At 50.2% G+C, this 24,691-nt stretch overlaps 1 pseudogene; it reads right to left on the reverse strand.

Annotated features, from left to right (window-relative positions):
- Window positions 1–153: 153 nt before the first annotated feature.
- LOC136525948 (uncharacterized) lies at window positions 154–24,691 on the reverse strand (annotated as a pseudogene).

Genomic DNA, 24,691 nt, shown 5'->3' on the forward strand with positions numbered 1-24,691 from the left:
TGACCTAAATAAAAAAGAGAATAAACCATTCAGTTTTAACCAAAGAATCTATAGAATGGTTCACTGGAAAATGAAAAATAGATGCATACCTCTTATAGATCAAATGAATCTATAGAATGATTCACTGAAAAATAAAAAATAGATGCATACCTCTTATAGATCAAATCTACATCCTTTTCCTTCCATATTCATGAAGCGGTAAACCATGGCATCATTTGTAACTTTCATTAATTCTTCCTTCTCCAAGTAGCAAATAAGTCTATTACTCAAGTGTGCATCGCCCATGCAGTTACTAAGAGATGTTTTCATAAATTTCATACCCGAAAAACATCTCTCCACTGTTGTAGTAGCAACTGACAATACTAGTACAAGCTTCAAGAGTTTATAAACCATTGGATAACATTGATCTTTCTTTGTCTCCACCATTTTTTGTGCAAGCTCGCTAATAGTATTTATGTTAGAGAATCGATTGTCTTCTCTCACATCAGCAATATAGAGGCACAGATAGTGCCTAAGATCCCTCAAATCTCCAGAGCTAAAATCATTAGGATATAATTTTGCTAGGTTCAATAAATTGTCCACATTAAAATCATTAAATGAATCTCTTGGATTGAAAGCGGCTGAGCAAATAAGCAATTGAGAGCTTGTCTCATTAAAGCGACTATCAAGCTCTTGAACTAGCCAATCTATAACATCATTGAAACAATCCACTTCATAATGATGCTTGTTTGTAATTCTAGATTTCTTACTAGACTTTTTGGGATCAATATATGCATCTTCCATCTCTAACCTTATAATATCATGAATCTCACAAAACTCATTCACCTCATCCAATAATTTGCTCCACCCATCTCTTCTAAGGTTACTCAAATTCAATCTAGGTGATTTCAAGCACTTCATAGCATTCACAATGTCTTGATCCTTGCGTTGCAATGCTAATGACAAAGTGTTTGTGATGGTTAATGTGTCCAGCAAGAGATGCAAGAAAAATACAAAGTCAAAAGATTGAAAGTACACTAGAAGATTTGATGCTTGGTCTCTATTTTTCCAATCTCTATTGTCAACAGAATATCATCGGCAGTCCTCCGAGGGGTATCCCACGAAGGTAGATTGATCGGTAGAGGAGCGTGAGATCAAGAACAAGAAGGCAATAGAGACACACGAGTTAGACAGGTTCAGGCCGTCAGTATGATGTAATACCCTACTCCTGTGGTCAGTTGGTTTTTATTAGCTATCGTATGATATTGCGTGTGTTTGGAGGGGGTCCCTGCCTGCCTTATATAGTCCAGGGAGCAGAGTTACAAGTCAGTAGATCTGAGAGGATAACCGAAAAGTAATAACTGATTACAGGAATCTTAGGATCATACATATCCTAACAGATCTCATAGTATCCTTGGGATATCTTCCAGATGTCTTGCGGAAGGCGTCGACCAGAGTCGTGCCCCGCAAGGCTTTGTCTTGTGGGCTAGGCCGCCCCAGAGGGCGCAGCCCATGTGGTCTGCCGTGGGTATCCGGGGTCATACCCCCCACAGCTAGTCCCCGAGTGCCTTGTACCCGTTGTGCGACACCGTCTTGAGCTTGTCCGAGCAGGTGCGAACAAAGCCGAGCAGTCAAACTCATGGTTCGACCACCGTGATGAGTTGCCGAGCAGTTGTGAGCGGTTGCCAAGCAGCGTGTACTATTTCTGAGCAGCACAAATCATAGCCGAGCAGCATAACCCAAGCACGACTTGCCATAAGGGTGTAAGGAGCTCAAGTTCATAATCGAAAATTTCTTCGTAGTGGATGAAGTGTGCCCACTTAGAGTCCGACCACGAGGAAGGGAGATAGTCTTCCTCAGCATCGAGAGGTGCGGAGTCTTCTAGAATAAAGCAAGCACATTCACCGCGAGGTAAAGTGTGCCCACTTAGTCCCCGAGCCTAATAGTAGATGACGTAGTCATATGGTGCCAGGGTCCAAGGTAGAAAAATAGCAAAAGACCAGCCAAGCAGGCAGCTAGTCCTCGAGCGCAGCCCTGAAATGAGAGAGAGCACATTCACCGCAAGGTGAAGTGTGCCCACTTAGTCCCCGAGCCTGACAGTAGGTGACGCAGTCACGTGGTGCCAGGGTTAGAAATAGAAAAATATTAAAAAGACCAACCGAGTAGGCAACCAGTCCCTTAGTCATGAACAGAGATATCTGAAAAACTCCACCATAGAGAAAAAACTAGAGTAATGGTTGTACAGTAATCGTTACTGAGCCTCAATAAATGGCGGAGAAGTCGGCGATTATTCAGCGAGTAATAACCAACGGCGGCGATAAATGAGCAACATGGGCTGTAGTTACGCGAAAGCCTAGGCTGTGGCCCATTAATCCGCGTCGGAGAATTCGGAAGGGCGCAAACTACGGGCACGGTTTCCCAAAAACCCTCGAATGCGAGAGGGTGGGGAAAGTGCTTTATAACTGCGCCGCTGCATCCTACATTCATACCTTTGCCACTCTGCCTCCCCATCCTCATCCTCAATCCTCGCATTTCTAGATTCGCTTCCACATTTGTCGGGCGTCGAAGAAAGGAGCTACCAAATCGAAGAATACAAGCCCTAAGAAGGCGAGCGTCGGCACCCGGCGGGACGAAGAGTGGGTGCCATCACGAACGGGAGAGGCAGAGCTTAACAGATTGGTGGAGGATGGCATTCTTCCTGACCGTGCTACCACCGGATGGCGGCTAGCCCTCGGTGAGCCCTTCCCAACCCCGCATACCGATGAAGTGGTGGTATTCGAGGATTATTTCTAGCGTGGGTTGGATTTCCTGTTCACCCATTCCTGAGGGATCTGTTGGAGTTTTGGGTGGTTTGGTCTGTGCAACCTCCATCCCAATACCATTCTGCACATTTCAATCTTCATCCATTTATGTGAGTCATATCTTAGAATCCTCCCCCATTTCAATCTCTTCCGTTACCTGTTCTGGCTAAAAAAGAGAGGCGACGGTGGTTCCAAAGTAGTCGGCGGGGTGCACCTTCAGCTGCGCGATGGGATGGCGGGCGAGTACCTTACTGTACTGTTGAACACATCTTTGAAGGGGTGGAACGCTAGGTGGTTCTACATGAAACAGAGCCACCCAGTCGTTCGCTGCAACGCCGACCACATCCCGGAGAACTAGAGGAGCTAGTTGGAAACGCCGAACAGCGCTGACATGGAGCAAGTGAAGGAGCTTCTGGCCTTGATAAAGGGCGTGAGAACCAACGGTGGATTGGTAGTGGCAAGCTTTATAGTACGCCACGTGCAGCCTTGTAAGGAGAGAGCGCATCCAGCCTTCAAGTTCAAGGGGAAACCGACGGTACCCGAGAGAGGCCGGAGATGCTGTCGAGGAATGTTTGTGAAGAGCGGGCTGCAAAACTATTTGCTCCGTTTTCCTCTGTCAACATGTCAGGGTATACGAGGCCCTTCAACTGCAAAAATCTGCCTCCTTAGGTAAATATCTCAGTTATGTATTCCTGATGCATTTTATCCTTCTTCATTACCGAGCAGCAGACTGATTTACCTATACAAAGATCCATTCACATGATAGGGCGGTGTACTTTTCAAGTGTGCCAAAGGGCAATTGGCCACCCGCTGTGGATGCACGACCACCAACTTAACATGAAGGAAGTGACATCGGTATCTCGTCGAACTCCAGAGGCATGGATGTTGGTCGGACAGAGAGTTCTCCCTCGGTGTCGGAGAAAGCCTAGGGAAGAGGGTAATGGCAGATGAGCCAACCCAGAATAGGAGGAAGATAGCGGGTTCTGCTTCCATCAAACTGGGCGGCATCTCGCTTGGCGATGATTAGACCAGTCGAACGCAGAGGACCGCTATGTTTGACTGGTCAGATGACGATGAAGTTCCAACAGATCCTCCACCGAGCATGAAGGAGCCTCCGCGCAGCACTCTCATGAGGAGTCAATCAAGGGGAGGCAAAGAAGTCCCTGATCTGTAGATGAGGGAAGTCCCCAAGCAGTGAATAAGGGAAGTTCCCGTACAACAGATGATGGGAGTCCCCATACAGTAGACGACAGGAGTCCCTATGGGGCAAGCAACGAAAGTCCCCGAGCAATAGGCGGAGGCAAACCCGGAGCAACAGGCGGAGAGGGCCCCAGAGCAGCAGACAGAAAAGAGGTCTACTATGGAGGAGCCGAGACCTCCCCCGCAGAGCACGGGAGTTGACCCCACGACTGCACCTGGGGGCTCGGGCAGGCACCGCCGGTTCATGAAATTGAGCTGACAGACCAAACCGTAAGTATTCTTGTATTAGATTTTCTTTGCTGGAGTTTTTTAACTTTTGTGGTGACTGACGAGCTGACTTGATGCAGAGCAAGCCGTATGACGGATCCAATCCCACCCATCCAAACTGACGAGCAGCCGAAGGCTGGCTCCGAGACGGAAGGAATGCCAGTGGATCCCATCCTAGAGTCCCCGGGTACTCATCAGCACGCGGGGGAGCCAATCGCCCCCGTTGGCAGACTTGACGGCGGCAAACAGTCGTCGTCGACAACGAACGAGTTAGCGGCAGCACCCTCGACAACGGTAGGCGCCTTCGGGCCCTCTGGAGTAGAAGCTATAGTTACCAGCATCGTGTTGGAATCTGGGGTGGAGAATCTTGCGGTGCTGAAGGAGTAGACGGCGCTCCCCAAGGCGTCGGAGGGAATGGTCAGACCCGCTATCCAGCCACCGAGTCTCCAGGTGGTGCCTCCGGTAGCAGCAGAGGAGGATGAGGTGGAGGAGATCGAGCATGAGGAGCCTCGACCCCAAGCTATTAGAATCCTCCAAAAGCGCGGTGATGACATAGTAATTGTCGAAGAGGAGGACACCACCAGGGAGTTCAAGAGACTGGAAACCGCCCTTACTGGGGTGATGAAGCAAATCAAGGTTAGTACTGCGTCTAAAATGCTCCTCTTTGACTTTTGTAACCGCATTTCGACATTGTCATTATGCATTTGAAGGAGATAACATGGACTGTCGAGCAGTGCCGCCAGCTGATAAAGAGGATGGAGCCCCTCGCTGAGGAGAATGAAAAACTCAAAGATGCGGTGAATGTCTCGGAGAGAAACATCTAGAGGGCCTGGCGCGAACGTGACCTTGTAGAGTCCAATGCGCGGGACCTAGAATACCAGAAGGGGGTCCTGTCCGAGCAGTTGGCGGCTACGTCCGAGCAGCTGCGGAGCTAGTCCACACAGATGCAGAGCTAGTTCGAGCAGCTGGCTGCTGTCTCTAGACAACTGAGGAGCGTCTCCGAGCAGTTGGAACAGAAATCCAAGGAGCTCAGAAGTGTATCCGAGCAGAAAGCAGGTAGATTATATTGGCGAATGCACTTGGTATTGACAAACAGACATGTTTTTAGTGGTAACTGTTGCGCTTGTAGAGCAAGATGCAAAGCTTGGCCAACTACGCCAAGCCGTCGAACAACTTCATTAGGAGAAGGCGAAGGAGTCTGAGCAAGCAGACAAACTAGCCGAGGAACTGGAAGGTGAATACCTCCTGGTCAGAATTACTGTTGAAGTAGTTTCCTTGTATGATGGAACATTATAACGCTTGTAGGCTACCATCATAAAGCCAAGGCATAGTTTGATGCGCTGGTGCAGGAGGCTAGGACCCAAAGGGATAACTTCAACGCTGTAGTCGCCGCAATTAAACCAGTGCTTGACTATGTCGACCTGGAAACAGGTATTCAGCTCGACGGCTGGTAGCAACATTCGGACACCATCATCCAGAGGTGTAAGACAGTGTGGGAGAACTTCAAAAGCTTCAACCGTGATGCCGTACTATCCATCGCTACTCACGTCCTTGTGGTGGTTCGGTCCCATTACCCGGCTATCGACCTTCAGGCGATTGGGGGTGGGTTCACCGAAGGACTGAGCGATGTGGAGACCCAGCAGCTGGAGGATTAGGTAGAAGACTCTACGAAGAAACTGGCCGACGATATAGACCTATTCCATGAGACTGACAGTGATGGCGGAGCTCAGTGATCTGCTCAGAGATCGCCATCTGTAATATCCTAACAGTGTAGTTAGAATGCGCGAAAGCGCAAAAAACATTTATGTATGTGAGGAATGTTGCGAGGTTCATGTATATGCAGTTTGCTTGTATTTTCGGTGGAAAAAATCCTCGTAGTGTTGACCATGATGCATTTATGCAGAGTATAAGTAGAGTCCAAGCAGTTAGTTCGATACTGACCCCCATGGCCTCAGCTAGCCCATAGTCCATAACATTGAGGGCGGAGCCCATGCACGTGTAGGAGGAATAGGCGTGACCAAGGAACCACAGCCAACCACCCGTAACATAGAGCATAGAACCCGTAGCACGTGTAGGGAGAGATCGGAGACTGGGTTTTCTCCATAGAGAATAGAGCGAAACATGTGCTGCTCGGCGATTATCGAAATAACTTGGAGATATAGATAGTATAAGCGGCGACCGAGCAATTATCTCTGTACTGAACTCTCGGCCTTGGCTAGCCCATAGTCCATAATGTTGAGCGCAGAGCCCATGGACATGTAGGATGAATAGGCATGACCAAGGAACCACAGCCGACCACCCATAACGCAGAGCGCAGAGCCCGTGGCACGTGTAGGGAGATACCAGAGACTGGGTCTTCTCTGAAGAGAACAGAAAAGAAAGTATGTTGCTTACTGATCGGCAAAATATCTTGGAGAGTTGGAGCAAAGTGTTCGGTGATTTGGAGAAGACTTAGTTGGTGATTTTTGGCGAAAATGTGTCGGCGATTTGGAGAAATCATTCGGCGATATTGGAGGAAACCGTTCGGCGCTAACATTGGAGAGTTGGAGAATCATGGTCGGCGCAGTTATGTCTATTTCGTATTGGAGTTCATTATGGAGTAGCATAGTGCTCAGCGACCGTAAATGGGGGTTAAACCATAATGGAGAAAAGGTGGAGACAATTTATGGAGACCAAAACTTTATTCAACATAAAGTGGAGAGTACATATCTGGAGCATTTCAAGGATAGAAACGTATAAGGTGCTCGATGTGCCATGAGTTAGGACCATCGATTCCATCTAAGTCACATAGGCGATAAGACCCTGGTTGGGTGACCTCTTTGACGACGTAAGGCCCTTCCCAAGGGGAGGAAAGCTTGTGCATCCCTTTAGTTTTTTGTTTTCGGCGGAGAACGAGGTCACCGATAGCAAATGAATGACCTTTGACGTTGTGGTTGTAGTACCTCCACAAGCCTTCTAGATACTTGACTGTGCGAATGCAGGTGATTAGGTGTTCCTCCTCGGCCCTATCAACGTCCTTTGTCCGAACAACTGTGACCTGCTCTTCATCAAAGTTTTCTACCCTAGGTGCTCGGAAGGCAATGTCTGCTGGTAGTATGGCTTCTGAACCATAGACCAAAAAGTATGGAGACACACTGGTGCTATGACTAGCTTGAGTATGCAATCCCTAGACTACTGCTGGCAGCTCCTTGAGCCATCTGCCCGGGCGCTTTTCTCCTTTCTCATATAGTCTCTTTTTGAGGGCATCAAGGATCATGCCGTTTACCCATTCGACCTGGCCGTTGGCTCTAGGATGAGCAACGGAGACATATTTGACGGAGATGCAATGGTCTTCACAGAAGTCCCAAAAGTGATGGCCAGTAAATGAAGTTATGAGGTTAGTGATGATGCTGTTCCGGAGACCGAATCGGTGGATGATATCTTCGAAGAGCTCGACTGCTTTCTTTGTAGTAGCCGAGACGAGTGGTTTGTACTCAATCCACTTGGAGAACGTATCAATAGCGACGTATATGTACTGGAAGCCACCTGGCGCTGGCTTAAAAGGGCCAATCATGTCTAGTCCCTAGCATGCAAAGGGCTAGGAAGCTGGAATGGTCTACAGCTCTTGTGCCGGCACGTGTATTTGCTTGGTGAAAAATTGGCACCATTCACAACATCGAACGAGGTTTTCTGCATTAGAGATGGTCGTGGGCTAGTAAAAACCAGCTCAGAAAGCCTTGCCGACCAGTGTTCTCGAGGCCGCGTGATTGCCACATGAAGCAGAGTGAATTTCGAGAAGTAGCTTCACTCCCTCTTCTTGGGTGATGCATTTCTACAGTATCCCTTCCTTGGCACTTTTCCTCATCAAGTTGCTGTCTACCAGCACGTAATGCTTGCTTCGTCGAATTAGGCATTTGGTTTCAGTCTTGTTGGTGGGTACTTCGGCGCTGGTGAGGTACTTGATGATTTGTTCCCTCCAATCAGTGACCAGCAAAGGTACCGATAGTACCAGTGGCTCAGCGGGGGGAACTTCCTATACTTCCTTATCTTCCTTAATGGACACCAGGAGATCTTGAACGAAGACCCCCGGTGGACTCGCGGTGCGAGAAGAGCCCAACTTGGATAAATGGTCAGCGAGCTGATTTTGGTCGCGGACCACGTGGTGGTATTCGATGCCATAGAATTTTCCTTCAAGCTTCCTGACTTTGGCGAATTATGCATCCATCTTCTCGCTGGAGCAAGACCAGTCTTTGTTAAGCTAGTTGATGACCAGCGTGGAGTCCCCGTATACCATGAGGCATTTGACGCCAAGCTCAATGGCTATACGTAGTCTGTGGAGACATGCTTCATATTCGGAGGCGTTGTTGGAGGCCGAAAAGTGTATCCAGAGAACGTATCAGGGGTTATCCTTTGTGGGTGTAATGAACAGAATGCCCGCACCAGCACCGTTGATGTTAAGGCCATCGTCGAAGTACATCACCCAGTGCTCGGGGCAAGTGGCGGTGATGAGCTCTTGAATTTTGGTCCACTCAGCGACGAAATCAATGAGCGCCTAAGACTTGATCGTAGGCCTACTTCTAAATTCAATGGAGTAAGTGTCGAGCTAGATAGCCCACTTGATGATACGGTCGTTGGCCTCTTTGTTACGCAGGATGTCCCCCAGGGGGAACTCAGAGACCATGATGATCTTGTAATACTCAAAGTAGTGGCGGAGCTTACGCGATGTAATCAAGATGGCATATAGCAGCTTTTGGACCTGAGGATAATGAGTTTTGGGCTCATTTAGGACCTCGCTGATGAAGTATACCAGATGTTGCACCTTATAGGCGTGCCTGGCCTCCTCGCGTTCGACCACGAGGGCTGTGCTGATGATGCAGGAAGTGGCGGCGATGTAGATCAGGAGAGTTTTGTCTGGCCGTGGCACCGTCATGATCGGAGGCTTTGTTAGGAACACCTTGAGCTGCTTGAAAGTTGTATCTGCCTCTTTCGATCAGTAAAAGCACTCAGAGGCCTTGAGGAGTTTGAAGAACGGTAGCCCTTTTTCACCGAGGCGCGATATGAAGCAGCTTAAAGCAGCCATGCAGCCTATAAGTTTCTATATATCTTTGACGCATGTTGGCCGTTTCATGTTGGTGATGGCGGAGACCTTGTTAGGGTTGGGTTCGATGCCACGAGCACTAACAATGTAGCCCAGTAGTATACCGGATGGAACTCCAAAGATGCACTTTGAAGGGTTCAACTTCCATTGGTACTTTTTTAGGTTGGCAAACGTTTCTTCAACGTCGGCAATAAGATTGTCGACGGTCCTAGACTTGATGACCACATCGTCGATGTAAGCCTCGATGTTGCGGCCGATCTATTGATCGAGACACATCTGAATGGCCCTTTGATAGGTTGCCCCGGCATTCTTAAGTCCGAAGGACATGGTGGTATAGCAGTATGCACCAAAGGGCATGATCAATGATGTCTTGATCTGGTCTTCTTCCTTGAGGGTGATCTGGTGATAGCCAGAGTAACAGTTAAGGAAGGATGGCAGTTCGTAGCCGGCGGTGGAGTCTACAACCTCGTCTATCTGAGGCAAACCGAAGGGATCTTTAGGGAAGTGTTTGTTAAGATCAGTGTAATCAACGCACATTCTCCATTCCTTATTCTTTTTTCGAATAAGAATAGGGTTTGCTAACCACTCAAGATGATACACTTCTTTTATAAATCCAGCAGCTAAGAGCTATTTTATTTCTACCCTAATAGCCTCCTTCTTGTCTGGCGCGAATTGGCGGAGTTTCTGCTTGATCGGTTTGGCAGTCAGCGAGACATTTAAGGAGTGCTCGATCTTCTCCCGTGGTACCCCCAGCATGTCTGTAGGTTTCCAAGCAAACACATCGGTGTTGGCAAGTAGGAAGGAGATGAGCGCACCTTCCTATTTGGGGTCAAGGTGAGCCCCAATCTTCACGGTCTTGGAAGGGTCATTGAGGCTGAGGCCGACCTCCTTTATTTCCTTGGACTTGGCGGAAGCACAGGGAGGCTCTAGCTCTAGGATCTCCATGTCATCGGTGGGCAATGTCTTGGCTTTGGTGACCACACTGGCTATCTGGATGGAGAGGTCGGTGGCTTCAGCGAGAGTGAGACTCTCTGTCTCGCAGGCGTAAGCGATGGAGAGGTTGGCCCATAGGGCCAGAACTCTTGCAGGAGAAGGCATCTTTAGCACTAGATAAGCGTAGTGCGGTACAACCATGAACTTGACCAGAGCTAGCCGACCAAGTATGGCGTGGTAGGTGGTGTTGAAGTCGGTGATGTAGAAGTTGATGTGTTCGATGTGGTAGTTGAAACATCCTCAATTTTCCGCGAAGGGAAAATCCACAGAATGAATTATAATATGATGAAACCAATAGTCGATTCCATCATATTATCTTATATCAGTTGATATCACAGTCATACATCATAAGATTATAAGATAAAAGGTATTACATCACTGAGGAACACACCTATTACAGAGTTAATCTAGCGGAAGTCTATCGAGTGAAGGCTCCTCCTTCACGGGCGTCATCAGAGTTGGCGTAGTGCTACGTAGATTCCATCTTCGAACCAAACTTGAGCATAGGCACGAGACCTCCTAATCCTTCTAAAGTTAACGCCTCTGAGAAGCAGGAAATCTGCACACCGCCAAATGTGTGCAGGCCATGGTCAGCACCGATGAGCTTTAGTGGAAAAGATAAAAGTAAAACCAGGGATCTGGCGATCCTAATATTTAGCTGTGGTTTGCATCCTTAGCGCATGAGAAGTAAATAAACTATAATATATTAAAGATATCTAGTTTTGACACATTCCCATCCACCCTCACCCACATCCATCCATATCCATCCACTAGCCCATCCATCTCCACCTTCACCACATCTCATCTTACACACTCAGGTCGACAGGCCGACTCCCTCTCGGCACTTGTCTCAACGGCCCACAGCCCCAAGGCTCATGACCAGGTAATACCCCAAACCCTAGAGGGAGGAAAGAGGGACTCATCTCCTATCTAGTTTAAGCGAAACCCAGGAAAGGTCCATAGCCGACAAGTCGGCATATGTATCGATCGATCAACCATACACTCTGCAGAGGTTTTACATACCCACAAGATTATCCATCCTCGGAGTCTAGAATCTCCTAGGCAGAATTCTGGTCACTTGCTAGCCTAGAATGATGCCACCCTACCTCTCAGCCCTGGAACATCCCAAGTCTAGTTTGAGATGGCTGATACTGTGAGTCGTAGACAGAGCCGGGGCTCTCCGGATGTCAAGAGCCGGGTCCACAAGGCCTCCTGAAGTCTCGGAAGGGTGTGGGGAAAAACCATGTGCCCCGTACCTCCTTGCACATGTTCACCTAGCAGTAGTGGCATCGCTCTACCAAGTAGTCCGACCGTCCCGCACCATATAGGGCGAGTGGGATGTAAGGATTCCCGGTGAGTCTAAGTACTAGTAAGTCCTTAGGGATTGACCAAGCTAGAATGTCTTCATCAGGGTTTCCATTTTACGTGCCACCATAGCACCTCCACCCTGGGCTCCTCCCATCACAGGTTCACACCCAAGGCCACCTCCAATTACCATTTACCCTGCCATAGGTATTCCATATCCAAGTGCCCAAGTAGCACCACATGGCAAGACTCGCCCCAAGATCATCGTTATTCTAGCTCGGTCGACGCAACCCTCACTCTCCACGCACCCAAGGCACACACGCAGCACGCTCATACACCACCGAGTCTGGCTTCCCAAGCCAAACCATTCCCAGGGGTTCACCACCAGCATCACATCCCCGATATAATGCGAAGTGGAGTTAATAATAAGTATAGTGGTGTAATATGCAAGCAAGCAGGCAAGTCAGCATGTATAAGTGAGCGAATGCGCAAAGCAGGGTGTCATGGTAGAGTGGGTTGCATTAGGGTGATAATGGCTCAGGTAGTAGCATGCATCAATATACTAGCAAATGATTAAATATAAAGCGCTAGCAGTTCTAGATATTATGCAATGTCTAATAGGATTCTCTAAAAGAGGGTGCTGCCATGACACCTGCGATGTCGAGGTAGTAGTGGTACAAATCTTCGTTAGTCGGTGTAGTTGATCAGTAAGGTCTCCTCCTCCCAGATCAACTCCACTCCACAGTCCTATTGTCAGTCATGTTCTCTTTCTCCCATGGGTTCCGGTCCGATTGATGCAACTACTCCACAGAGCGACACACACCAGGCAAGAGAACAATCAATACTCTAAAAGGCGGCAAGACGCAGGAAGATCAACAACACCGAAGGAATACCAAAAGGAATGACTTAGCCCTATCGGTGGATGTCCGATCCCTGGGCCAAGAAACAAGAGTGGTTATTTGCTAAGCACAAGCTTAAATCAAGGCCTAGCTAGTACTTCCCCGGGTCAATCTTGGTCGACCTGTATGGCTTTGAGATAAATGGCCAAGACCTCAGCTCATCCTAAGCAAACACCATGGCTCGCGGTCTTTCGATCCGGTGTCATATAGATTGATGTGAATCGAAAGGAGCGGCTAAACAGTTCTAGTCTCTCTTAATCCGTACGCCATTGTAATTGACGAGAACCAAGAAAGGGTGGAACAAGAGAGAAAAGCAGGGCAATGGTCTACTTCTTCCAATACACACGCCATGGCAAAGGATGAGGCATCGGAAAGGAGCAACACACAAAAGGTCACGAGTGCCCAATCCACTTGTAGGGTACTAGGACCTAGGTGCACTAACTGCACTAAGACATCTCTAGGGTTCTTAGCGGTGCGGTTGTCACCGCAAGAACCACAGAAATGCTATGGTCCAAATGGGTACAACCATACAAGAGCTTAAGCACGAAAGAACCAACCAAAAGAGAGAAACACGAGATTCACATTCCTTTGATCCACTTGCCATAACAACGACGAGAATCGAATGAATGAAATCAAAAGAGCAATAAACACCAATCTAGCAAAAGGCTCAATCCACATCTTTACTGGATCGATGGGGATTGAGAACAAGAGAGACAAGAACGGAATCCACACTCTTTCGACCAACTCATCATGGGACGGACGAAGGTCGGAAGAAGAGACACGGTCCCACGATCCAAACCAACTCATAGGGCACCACAACTGTGCAACTAAACGGCACAAGGCTATTCCCTTGGTTCACAGCGATGCGGTTGTCACCGCTTAGATACAAAGGAACGCTATGGTCCAGGTGGCACAATCATATGAGATGGCTAGGATAAACACAGGCGAAAAGAGGTAGAGCCCGATGGTCATGGCGAGGCATCTCGCGGCCATGAGCTCACCTACATGAGTTGGCATCCATCATTCTACAATCATCGTATCCCTACTTGTCCACTAGGTTAGGCCACAAAGGGCTCACTGAGTGTGGCTGATATCCACACCATTGTGGAGTCCACACTGAATCGGGTCACTAATAATTGTAGTACTTCAGAGACAACTAAAATGCGAGGGAGCGACTTACGCTCGGCATCCTGGCCATGGTGGGATGAACCCGTGACCGGAATGGTCGAACAAAGTACGATCCCTCGACCGGCTCGAGGGTACAGTCCTCAGACGAACAAACACGAGAACCAACAACACGACGACGATTGATGGAGTAGCACATATCCATAGCAAGAAAGGTAGATAGATAGACCTGCATAAGGGCACAATGTAGGCATTTATAGATAGATAAAGATCGTGTAGAATAAGTGTATGAACGAGTGTAAGAATGAGCAAGGAAGGGCTTTTGTCGGCGTCGGGGATGGCATTCGACTAGGATTCAGCCTTGCGACGAATATGAGGATGGCCAGAGGTTGTTGTAACTTGTCCCAAAGGGCTGCGGCTTCTTGTGGCCAGCTACGGCCAGTTATGGCCTGCCGGAGCTAGCTACAGCTTGCTGTAGTAGGCCGGACGCGGCCGCGGTTGGCCAAAACGTGGCGCGGCTTGGTCAGAAGACGATGGTTTAGCTCTGGTGGCTATGGTGGTCGCTCGCACATGCGGCTCAGCATAGGACTACGCATGGGCGCGCGAATCGGCGATGGTGGTGTGGTTCCGAGGCTCACGCGACGGCGTGTAGAGGTACGACCATGCGTCACCACTTGCAAGTGCGCGTGCGAGGCTAGCATGTGGTCATGGCCGTGGTGACGTGCTTTGTGCAGCATGGGTGTTTAGGTGATGGCTTTAGCCACGTCATGGTCATGCCATGGTGGCCGCGCATGCAGGCGCCTGAGGCCTGTATGTGCTGTGCTTCATTGGGCTGTGATGGGGCGTGGAGACAACAAATGCTCGGCGTCTGTGTGTCTCAAACTGTGACCGATGCGAGGTTAAGATTGGACCGGAGGGTGGTGCTTCTACACCGGGAAGATGGAAGCTTGGCCATGGGAAGGGATTAAACAGACGTCGCGTCCGCGGCACGCGTCTCGTGCGCGAGCGGCTTTGGCTGTGAGGTCTCGGTGAGGTCACAGCAAGGCAAGTCGGGGAGGCTTACCGTGGTGCTGATGGAGACAGGATAACGGTGTAGGTGAATCGAGGCTGTGGTGAGGTGTCATAGTGCCGTGCCGAGCAGCAGCACTAATGTTGCCGAGGTCATGGCCGCGGTGAGATGCAGCAGGCTGAAACGGCTCATGCAGATGCCGCGGTGCTGAGCCAGGCATCGCGGTTCATGCTTCAAGTGTCATTGGTGGGTGAGCGGATGGAGGAATGACATCGTAGTGGTGAGGTCGCCGTGGCGGCGCGCGCGATGGGGTCACCTGCTGCGTCAAGGCGGAAGACGATCCTCGAGCAGACGGTGGCTCGGTCGTGGCATCGAGGCAAGGCCGTGACACGCGGGCTCTGGATGACGTGGACGCGTACCAGATGGAGCGACGCAATGCCGAGGGGCTTGAGGTCTCGGAGGAAGCTGGCGGCGAGGTGGATGGAGTCACGGCTGCGGCATCCGCAGCTCCGCGTCGCGGCAGTTCAAGGCAGTGCCGACGTCGAAGGCTAGGACAGGCAGGCAACAAAGGCATGAACAAAGGTGGGGGCTTGGGAGTCCAGTGCTCACCGTCGGGTTTGGCGCCGGGCGTCCGCGTGGTGCAGGCAGGGCCCGATGCAGGTAGATCATGCGGTGGTGGCCGAGTGCAGGGGAAGTAGACGGTCGGCATCCCATGTAGCGGGGCACTATAGTCCGGTAGTCTAGACACGGCGGTGTGTGCCACGACTGCGTGATGATGAGGACGTGGATCGGGTAGGGGCTCATCGCGGATGGTACGGCAAGGTCACAACTTCCTGGTGGTCAGGCAGCCGGTGGTGTAGTCGCGAATGGCTCGGCGGCAGCGTAAAGGAGGCTCGGTCGCTGCTCAGGTCATGCTGGTGGAGCACTAGCTCGGTGAGCCATGAAGGACGACGTCGTGGCGTTCCAAAGCCGGTGGCTGGAGGCAGAGTGGGCCGGTGTGGTATGGCGATGGCCAGGCTCGAGGCAGATGATGACAGTGTCGACGGCGTGGTCATCAACGTGCTCGTGTCGCAGGCGGGGAAGGAGCAGGGGATCGCGATCGGCGTTGCCATGGCCAGGGGCTTCGGCGAGGCAGGGACGGGCTCCTACCGGTGGCTTGGTCGCGACGTGGAGCAGGGATGTGGCGCTACCATGGTGCGCCTCCAGCGTGGTGAGGCTTGGGGCGAGGCCGTGGTGAAGGAGGGTGCAGCAAAGGCGGTGGCGGCTGGGAGGAGCTCCAGAGCGAGGCGGCGTCAGGGGTATTTATAGCGTGCCAGCTAGGGCTTCTAGAGGATGGATGGCTGGTGCCTCGACATCCATACCAGTGGCCATGTGGCGTTCATCCAATCATGGAGGGAGAAGCAGGGTAGGTGGGTGCTGACGTCAAGGTGGGGCATGGAATCGAGGCCCGCGCGCTCTGCCTTCGAGAGCGGTGGCGGCACCTGGGAAACTCATGGGCGTGACCTAGGGTTCGGAAGGTGCTGCGCACGGTGCACGGTGATCCTCGATGTCCGTGCGGTTGGGGAGCACATGGCCTTCATCCAAGGCACGGAGCAGCTAGCGCTGGGCACTGCGGCTGATCGATGGGTCTCGGACGGGCGTTGCGCGTGAAACGCACGCGACGCGGAGCGGCGGCGCCTGGTGCGCGTGCCTCGCTCTGCCAGTCGTGCTGGGCTAGGCCAAAGCCTGCCGAGGAGGAAGGTGGCTTGGGCAGGCTGGGCGCTCGGCTGGGTCAGATTGGAAACTGGGCTCCGGTACAGCTGCTGCTTCTATACGTACATGCATCTCGTAACCAAGGAACGAGCATAGCACCATGCACAGGCTCATGCCAGCCTGCTGCTTGCGGTTGGGTCTGGCCAAGCAAGGCAGTGCGTGCTGTTGTGTTCCGTTCTTGGAGCATGGTAGACAAGGAAGACAGCTGCGTACTCACATGATTAAAGAACCAAGTACAGTGGCATGCAAGATGGTGCAGATGGTTGGATTAGGATTTAGGAGCATCGCCATGGTGATAAGATGGGCTAGCTGGGATAAAAGTTAAGGATTTTTCCTTTTGGGATTTTGCCAATTTGATACAAGGAAGTAAAAGAGACTTCAATAAAGATCATGTGGATTCCAAAAAGATTGAGAAACTCTAGGAAATTTGGAAGGATCCAAGAGTGTTCAAGATGCATTCGTAAAAGAATGTGACGGGAGTTTGCTATGGACTTGTGCTCTCCAACTCGAACAAGACTCAACCCAAAACTGACTCACGGGCACAGGCACTCTCCTACAAACAATTCTATATGAGTGCAACAATTTATTTATAAATTGTTCTTTGTTTGACCTAGTATCTATATGCTTCACACATTTGCATGAAAAGTTTTAAAAAGTTTGTATTTTTGGCTTCTCCAAAAATCCGGTTTGTTATAGTAGTTGCTTGATGTGCCGAACTGTACTAGTAGGGTGATCTCCTCCAGCGGTTTGGAGGCCCTGCCAGGTACCACACCCTAAAAGGAGGAGTCAGAGGGTGCGAGATCTGATAACCCAAGGCCTAGCTCCTTTAGGGCTCCGGCGAAGAGGAGATTCAGGGCGCTCCCACCATCCATGAGCACTTTTCTAAAAAGCACCTTCTGGACGATTGCATCGAGGATAAGGGGGAAACGCCATGTGTAGGGGATGTCTGCCCACTGGTCAGCCCTGCTGAAGGTGATGGGTACCTTGGACCATGGGCAAAAGCTGGGGTTGGCAGTGTCGTCTTCCATAGTGACAGAGAGCGCCCGTCGTGCAGCGAGCTTCCGTTCTCTTCGACTTTCGGTGGTGGCGAGGACCCCGAAGATGGTGGCAACCACCTTGTCGTGGTTCTAGAAGGCATTGTTGTTACCCCTAGGTGGTCGGCGGTCTCTGGCTCTGTCGTTGGCGTCGTCTTCTAGCTTTTTGTCCTAAAATTCCTTAGCCAAGCCGAGGCAGTTCTTCATCTTGTGTTTGGCATTCTTGTGAAGAGGGCACGGGCCATCAAGGATCTTTTGGTACTGCTCATCATAGTTGCGCTTGGCGTGAGGTTGATTGACATCGACAGCAATGTGTTCTGGTCGGTGGTGACGATTTTGGCCAGGCTTGGGTCCTTCTGTTCGATCACAGCCGCTGTCATGATGGTAACTGCGGTCGTCGAAGCGGCAGTCATTGTGGCATCGGTCATCGGGACGGTCGTCATAACAATGGCGTGGTGGCCCCTGGCTCCTCCCTAGAGAGGCAGTGACTGGTCGATGAAACGGCTTTGACTGGGGCGGCGATTGGATCTCGGCACAGCTGATCGGCGAATTGTGCTCGTGGAGCACGAAGGTCTCTGATCCTCATGAATGTCATTAACCTAACAGTGTGTCGTTTTAAGCATGGCGGCGACCTTGGTGAGCTTGGGCATCTATGGGAGGCGGGCGAGCTCATTGGCGACCACTGCCAGATTGGCGCTTGGAGTCTTGAAGACATCATGGCCATCAATGCGGAGAAATTTTTCGTCGAGGTCGCGGTGGAGTGGAAGTGGCCTTCCTTGTGAGTTGAGCCGATTATTTCGAACAGCCTCAGCCCGTGCGATAGTTGCCTCGTTTCTTCGACGCTGTTCATGGTTGACGTTCCGGTTCTCATGAGCGATGTGTTCCTCCTTAGTTTTGCCATTCTGAGGAGGGCTGTCGACGCTGACGTTGAAGATTGCGCCACCCCGGAAGGGTGGGAAAAGGAGCTACTCGTTGAAGGTTTGGGCGAGGGTCTCCGTAGAGCCCTGAGACTCAAAGCTCAGATTTTCCTCCATGGTGGTCTAGAGGGACGCTCCGGGGCACTGGCCTATGTGTAGCATGTTGACGGCCGATGAAGGCTGAACGGCGAGCTAGTCAGCGAGTGGATGGACATCTTCCACCTGGTCGGTGAATTTCCCCCTCAGGGCGTCTTGGTAAGTAACGGCGACGTTGGTGAGCCTGAAGGGCAGAGCCGTAACTCCTAGAGTTTTTTGAGCAGCCTCCGATAGATCTAGATTAGAGGGAGGTCGGTGCTAAACCAAAGTATCCAGGGCCGATTCGGTGATGGAGAGGCAATCGGCAAGCTTCAGACCGACCCGATCGATGGATTCGATCAGATCGTCATTACTGATCCGCCTTCTCTGGTAGCGAGGAAGCGGGCATGTCATTGATGAAGGCGACCTCAGAAGTGGTTCCAAGATCAGATCTGTAGTTGCAGGCGCGAGGGTGGTCTGTGTAGAAATGATCTGCACCAGCTCAAGGAGCTCTTTGACTCTGTCAGCATTGATGATCCAGGAGATCGATCCGACCGTGAAGATCTGGCCAGGCTGCGGAAGGGACGAAGAGCCTGCGGAAAAAGCCATCTTGTTCGACAAGGAAACAACACGCATAGCCCCTACCTGGCATGCCAACTGTCGACAAAAGATGCTTGGCAGTCCACCGAGGGGTATCCCACGATGGTAAATTGATCAGTGGAGGTGCGCGTGATCAGGAACCGGATGGTGACACAAGGCACAGAGACAGCGATTTAGACAGGTTCGGGCCGTCTGATCGATGTAATACCCTATGTCCTATGTCTTTGGTGTATTGTATTGAGTATGAGATGTATCGATCATGTCCACCAGGGGACCCCTACCTCTCCTTATATAGTCTAGAGGGGCAGGGTTACAAGGAAAGTATCTGTTGATGCAGGACCCATGGGGTTTCCCACGGAGAAGAGAGAAGAAGACCTAGTCCAACTAGGATTCCCTACATGTAATCCTACTAGAACTAGTTACACGTAATCCTACTAGGATCTCTACTTTGTAACCAACTAGGACTCCCGCCTCTCTTGGACTATATAAAGGAGGGTAGGGGTCCCTAGATCGGCACCTACACATAAGCGATAGAACTCACAACCACAACATACCTCGCAACACAACAAATAGCGCAGGGCGCAATATACTATCCACACCAGACTGGACGTAGGGCGCCGTGACTTTCCGGCGTGCCGAACCAGTATAAATCGTTGTCTCCCTGCGTTTACCATCGAGTTCCTGCAAACGCCGATACCCCTCCAAACAAATCACCGTCCCAAGTACCCCGTGACGGGTTGTCGGTGGTAAAACATCGACAGTATCCTATTTGGTAGTATACAATAGCTTGCGGTGCACGCCAAGCAGCGCCGTGCACGCCTTGATCTCGTGGGTTGGGCCATCTCTGATGGTGTGGCCCATATCTTGTCTTATGGATACCAGGGGCCATACCCCTATAGCTAGTCCCCGAGCCTGATAGTAGGTGACGTAGTCACATGGTGCTAGGGTTAGAAAGTAGAAGACCAGCCAAGCAGGTAGCCAGTCCCTGGGCATAGCCACGAGATGAGAATAAGCACATTCACTGCAAGGTGAAGTGTGCCCACTTAGTCTCCGAGCCTGCTGGAAGATGAAGAATGAATCTTGTAGCAGGGTCAAAGAAAAAGAAGTCTGAAAGCTTGTTGATGTCGTCTGACATGTGCGTATCAAGACCCTAGATGTGCTGCCCAAGATTAGCACCCTGATCCAAACAACATGGAGCAGCTTGATACCACACCGACGAGACGTAGCAAGATCCAACCACCAAGAGAGCACTGAGGAGTCCCCGGTGTCACTAGCGATATCCAAGCACCGAGGAGTGAGGAGTACCTAGCGTCGCTGGCGATGTTCGAGCACCGAGGAGCAAGGAGTCCTCGGCGTCGCTGGTGATGTCCGAACACCAAGGAGCGAGGAGTCCTCGGCGTCGCTGGCGATGATCGAACACCGAGGAGCGAGGAGTCCCCAGCATCATTGGCGATGACCAAGCACCGAGGAGCAAGGAGTCCCCGGCGTCGCTGGTGATGTCCGAGCACCAAGGAGCGAGGAGTCCCCGATGTTGCTGGCGATGTTCGAGCATCGAGGAGTCCCCGGCGTTGCTGATGATGTCCAAGCACCAAGGAGTGAGGAGTCCCCGGTGTCGCTGGCGATGATCAAGCATCGAGGAGTGAGGAGTCCCCAGCGTCGCTGGCAATGTCCGAGCACCGAGGAGCGAGGAGTCCCTGGCGTCGCTGGCGATGACTGAGCACCGAGGAGCGAGGAGTCCCCGGCATCGCTGGCGATGACCGAGCATCGAGGAGCGAGGAGTCCTCGGCGTCACTGGCGATGACCGAGCACCGAGGAGCGAGAAGTCCCTAGCGTCGCTGGCGAGGTCTGAGCACCGAGGAGTCTTCAGCATAGCTGGCGATGTCCGAGCAGCGAGGAGTTCCCGGTGTAGCTAGCGACGTTCGACCACCGAGGAGTCCTTGACGCAGCTGGTGACGTCCGAGCAGCGAGGAGTTCTCGGCATAGCTGGCGATGACCGAGCATCGAGGAGCAAGGAGTCCTCGGTGTCGCTAGGGATGTCCGAACACCGAGGAGCGAGGAGTCCCCGGCGTCACTGGCGATGTCTAAGCATCAAGGAGCGAGGGGTCCCTGGTGTCACTGGCGATGACCGAGCATCGAGGAGTGAGGAGTCCTCGGCGTCGCTGGCGATATCCGAGCACCGAGGAGCGAGGAGTCCCCAATGTAGCTGGCGAGGTTCGAGCACCGAGGAGTCCCCAGCATAGCTGGCGATGTCCGTGCGGTGAAGTGTGCCCACTTAGTCCTCGAGCACGAAGAATCCAAGCACCGAGGAGTAACCGGCGTGGCTGGCGATGAAGCACAAGCGACGAACAGTCTGGTCAACTGGTCGGCGGTGAAGTGAGCATTGAGTAGAAGCAACCGGCGAACAGTCCGATCAACTGGTCGGCGACGAAGTCCATGAACCTAGCGGTCTGACCAGTTGATCGGTGGAGAAGTCCGAGCACCAGGTGATCTGATCCCTTGGACGATGATCCTACAATACAAATATGTAGAACGGGTAGTACATGATGTACAAATATATGAACTCCAGAGAAAAATCAGCAATGGTGATGAAATAGCGTAAGTAGCTCGGCGATTAGTTGGTGTGAAGATGTATTTAATATAAACCACCCGAACAGTTAGTGTGTAGCTAAGTCTCTAGCCCTAGCTAGCCTGTTAACCATAACACGGAGCGTGGAGCCCGTGCACGTGTAGGAGGAACAGGCGTCGCTAATGAGCCGCTGCCGACCACCCATAACGTAGAGGGTAGACGCTCATGCACGTGTAGGGAGGAGCCGGAGACAGGGCCATCTCTGGAGGCGTCCAAACATCAGCATGACTGTTCGAGGGTTCAGAAAATTGTTTAGAGAGCAAACATGGAGAAAACAGCTCGGAGAAACATCATGGCGATTAACGAAGATTGGAGAATATTTAGAAAAATATTAAAGCGTGACTTAGCTTTAGACAGAACGACTGGTCGGCGGCGTATGGCACTATCTGGTTGGCGAGAGGATGGACGTCTTCAACTTGGTTGATGAATTTGCCCCTTAGGGCATCTTGGAAGGTGGCGGCGATGTTGGTGAACCCGAAAGGTAGGGCCATAACCCCTGGAGTTTCCTAAGCAGCCTCCAATAGATCTGATCGATGGATGCAATTGATCGTTGTTGTTGATCTGCCTCCTCTGGTAGCGAGGAAGTGGGTAGTGAGTTGTTGATGAAGGCAACCTCGGAGGTGGTTCCGAGATCAGATCTACAGTCGCGGGGGCCGATGTAGCCAGCGATGAATTGTCGTCATGGACCGACATGGATCTCCACAAGATTGACAACGAGAACGCGCTATTGATTTGAGGTCCATCTGGCTCACCATGGATCAAGCACACACCCCTACCTAGCACGCCAACTATCGATAGAATATCGTCGGCAGTCCTCCGAGGGGTATCCCATGAAGGTAGATTGATCAGCAGAGGAGCGTGAGATCAAGAACAAGAAGGCAATAGAGGCACACGAGTTAGATAGGTTTAGGCCGTCAGTATGACGTAATACCCTAATCCTATGGTATGTTGGTTTGTATTAGCTATCGTATGATATTGCATGTGTTTGGAGGGGGTCCCTGCCCGCCTTATATAGTTTGGGGAGCAGAGTTACAAGTCGGTTAGATCTAAGAGATAACCAGAAAGTAATAACTGATTACATGAATCTTGGGATCATACATATCCTAATAGATCTCATAGTATCTTTGGGATATCTTCCAGATGTCTTGTGGAAGGCGTCGACCAGAGTCGTGCCCTGCAAGGCTTCATCTTGTGGGTTGGGCCGCCCTAGAGGGCGCATCCCATGTGGTTTGTCGTGGGTATCCGGGGTCATACCCCCCACATCTATCATCTTTTTTTCACAAATTGTAACACTTTAACAATTGTAGGAAACATGTCAACAAAACTTTTTAGAGTTTTATACTGTGAACTCCAATGAGTATCTCCAGGTCTTTGAAGACATTACTCTTGATTTAACCCTCTCCTAGTTTCTAGTTGTCCACAACCTAAGGCCTTTGTCACTTGTTCATGGTTGATATCTCTAATCACATCCCTTCTCTTTGCTGATCCACCCACCACTTTTAATAAGCTATGAATCATGGTTAGGAAATTACTAATACCCTTATGCTTTCTCACAACAGCCACAATGACTAATTGGAGTTGGTGAGCAAAACAATGAACATAATATGCTGATCTACTTTCTTGCATAATCAATTATTACAACCCAGAGAAACTCACCTCGCATATTGCTAGCACCATCATATCCTTGACCTCTAACTTGTTTTAAGCTCAACTTAAATTTTGCAAATAGAGAATCAATAGATGACTTGAGACAAGCAGAAGTTGTTTCACTCACATGCACAAGGCCAACAAATCTCTCTTTCACAATTCCACATTTGTCAACATACCTTAAGACCAATGCCATTTGGTCTTTGCAAGAAACATCTCTTGACTCATCAACTAGCAATCAAAACACATCATCTCCAAGTTCTTCAAGAATAGAGTGAATAATTTCATTTGCAAAACACTCAACAATGTCTGTCTAGATGTCATGAGCCACCATACAACTATTACCTGCAATACCCATTGCCTTCCCTAAATTTGGATCATGTTGTGCTAAGCAATCATAAACCTCCAAGAAATTCCCTTTGTTCAAAGACTGTTTTGACTCATCATGGCCATGGAAAGGTAAGCCTTGCTTCAATAATAGCCTAGCAGTATCAATGGATCCATTCAACCGAGTAAAATAAGCCCTCTTAGATGCTTCACTTTGCTTATGCAAAACAACATATATGTGCTGATTTCTTTGTAACAAATCATCACACTTCTTCATTGCAATATAATGTCATCCACCAACATTGCCAACATGCAACTTTAGCCGCTCTTTCCTGTGATAACCATTCCAACCATCGACAACAAATGCTTTATATCCTGCATCCTTCTTTTCTCTAAACAAGAAACAACAGAAACAATATGCTCTATCTTTTGATTCACTATATTCAAGCCAACTTCCAAACTCGTCAAACCATTCCGGTTGAAACCTTCTTGGATTATCTTTTTCCCCAATCAGGGTAGAGGGAAAATTGCACATGCGAGGTTGGCATGGTCCATTCTCCAAATATTTCCTTCTCACTCTCTCTCTCTCTCTCTCTCTGATTAGGATGATAAGCATTAATTTCCTTCCTTAAGCCTGGGTCATATTTGATCTCCTCTTCCCAGTTAATATCATCTAGACCACATGAATTCCTTGCACTAGTACCACTGCACGGTGCTTTTCTCTTGTAAAACCTTTCCTTCCTAGCATCCACGAACTAACAGCTGGCGATGGCGCTTCTGTTGGAGCCTGCAAGCTTGTAGTGAAGGTACGCGTGCCAAATTATTCCGTAAATTTAGAAGTGTTTGATTAATTTATCCAGTCTTCTATAATTCCATTCAAAAACCTGGTCGTATGCCCCTATTGGCTTGTGATTCCGACAAGGCATTGAGGTGTTAGATTATTTTTGTTTTTCTATTGTTTGAGAATTGAGATAATCGGAATTCAGAAGCAAACATGTCACAGTAGTTCCGTTCATTGAAAGAGTTTTCTTCTCTTCATTGGCTATAATGTCATTCAT

This window comes from Miscanthus floridulus, chromosome 19, assembly GCF_019320115.1.
Source record: "Miscanthus floridulus cultivar M001 chromosome 19, ASM1932011v1, whole genome shotgun sequence".
In the NCBI taxonomy this organism is placed as follows: domain Eukaryota; kingdom Viridiplantae; phylum Streptophyta; class Magnoliopsida; order Poales; family Poaceae; genus Miscanthus; species Miscanthus floridulus.